The sequence below is a fragment of the Gorilla gorilla genome, chromosome 10, assembly GCF_029281585.2.
Source record: "Gorilla gorilla gorilla isolate KB3781 chromosome 10, NHGRI_mGorGor1-v2.1_pri, whole genome shotgun sequence".
Lineage (NCBI taxonomy): Eukaryota > Metazoa > Chordata > Mammalia > Primates > Hominidae > Gorilla > Gorilla gorilla.
The window spans coordinates 131,961,876-131,963,381 of NC_073234.2; the positions used below are offsets into that span (position 1 = coordinate 131,961,876).

General features: G+C 52.0%; 1 long non-coding RNA gene across 1 annotated transcript; it reads left to right on the forward strand.

The window, feature by feature from the left end:
* Positions 1 to 215: 215 nt before the first annotated feature.
* On the forward strand, positions 216 to 1,154 carry LOC134756592 (uncharacterized). The gene is made up of 2 exons (XR_010129429.1): positions 216 to 481; positions 925 to 1,154. It is a non-coding gene; the product is annotated as an uncharacterized lncRNA (long non-coding RNA).
* Positions 1,155 to 1,506: the final 352 nt, after the last annotated feature.

Below are 1,506 nucleotides of genomic sequence, written 5' to 3' on the forward strand. Positions count from 1 at the left end.
GGAAATTCCAGGAGCCGAAGCCCATTTGGAAACGTTTCCGGGCCACCATTTTGCTTTGGGATGGGCGAAAAGAGACACCCTAAACTTGAACTCCTGTCTGTGCAGCCTCCAGCTGGCCAGGCGCTAAATAAGGCCACGGCCCGTTTCCTCCTTCAAAAGTCCCTTGTAAAGGGCGATAGCAGACCCCATCAGGCAAAAAGCTGAGAAGCCAGGGTTGAAATAGAGGCCTCTTTCTGTTTGGTCAATCAGCAGCTGCAAAGGATGCGTAGGATGGAGCTAAATTTATTTGTTCCTTTCTTTCTCAGCAACAGCGACGAGGCCCGAGGTGCAGCTGTCTCGCCTCGCCTGTCTTTTGCAGGCACCGGCATGCACAGAAGATGGCTCTCCGGGAGGAAGATTCCTTTCCATTTTGTTCGCTCTCTGCCTCCGCAAGGCTCCCAGCCACCTCTCGGGAGTGCAGGGCCAGATCCTGTGCCAGCGGGTAGGAATTTGTAGCTGCCTCCCAGCCCCAGGGTGGAAATCATGACCTTTGAGAAGCAGGCAAGCTGCACGGCATAGATACTCAGGCCTGGTGAAGGCAAAGTGGGGCCACACCCTAGAAAAACCACAAAAGTCCCCACAGCCTCTGCTTTCACTAGTCAGACCTGTGGGAAACTTGTAAGACACAGTCCATGTGATCGGCGGGTGGGAGCATGTTGGGAGGGGCCTTCCGAAGGCCACAGCCAGGCTGGCAGGGCAGAGTCCTTTCCAGAATTTATCTGTTTGCTTAAAGCCCAGCGGAGGGGCCACCTTCAGCCAACCCTCCAGCATACTGGTCCAAGTAGTTTTTTCAAAGTGCTTTGTGAGACTTTCAAAAGGTACCCATGGGGAGGGAAGTGAGAGGAGGAGGAGGGGACGGGGAAGAAACAGCTTCTTTATTTCTAGCCTTGCTTGAATGGCTTCTTGACGGTTACTGCTCCAGTTTTGCTGAGTCAGAAGAATCCCACAGCCGCTCACCGGAAACACAGCTGTTGGGCAAAAATAACCACAGAGCTGAGCATCATGCACCTTCCAGAAAAGATGGCAGAAAACCTCAAAACAAAAGAGAAATACAAAACAATAGGAGACACTGTCAAGAAAAAAAAAAAAAAAAAAAACCCACCGCAGCTCACTAACCGATCCAAGCTGGTGGCGCTCTCCTGATCTCTCTCCACTCCCAGGCCCAGCAACGGCTCTGAAATAAAGCTAAGTTTGGCTGCATATATATATATATATATTTAGATAGAGTCTTCCTCTGTTGCCCAGGCTGGAATGCAGTGGCACGATCTCGGCTCGCTGCAACCTCTGCCTCCTGGGTTCAAGCGATTCTCCTGCCTCAGCCTTCCGAGTAGCTGGGATTACAGGTGTGCCACCACGCCCAGCTAATTTTTGTATTTTTAGTAGAGACGAGGTTTCGCCATGTTGGCCAGGCTGGTCTCGAACTCCTGACCTCAAGTGATCCGCCCACCTCGGCCTCCCAAAGTCTTG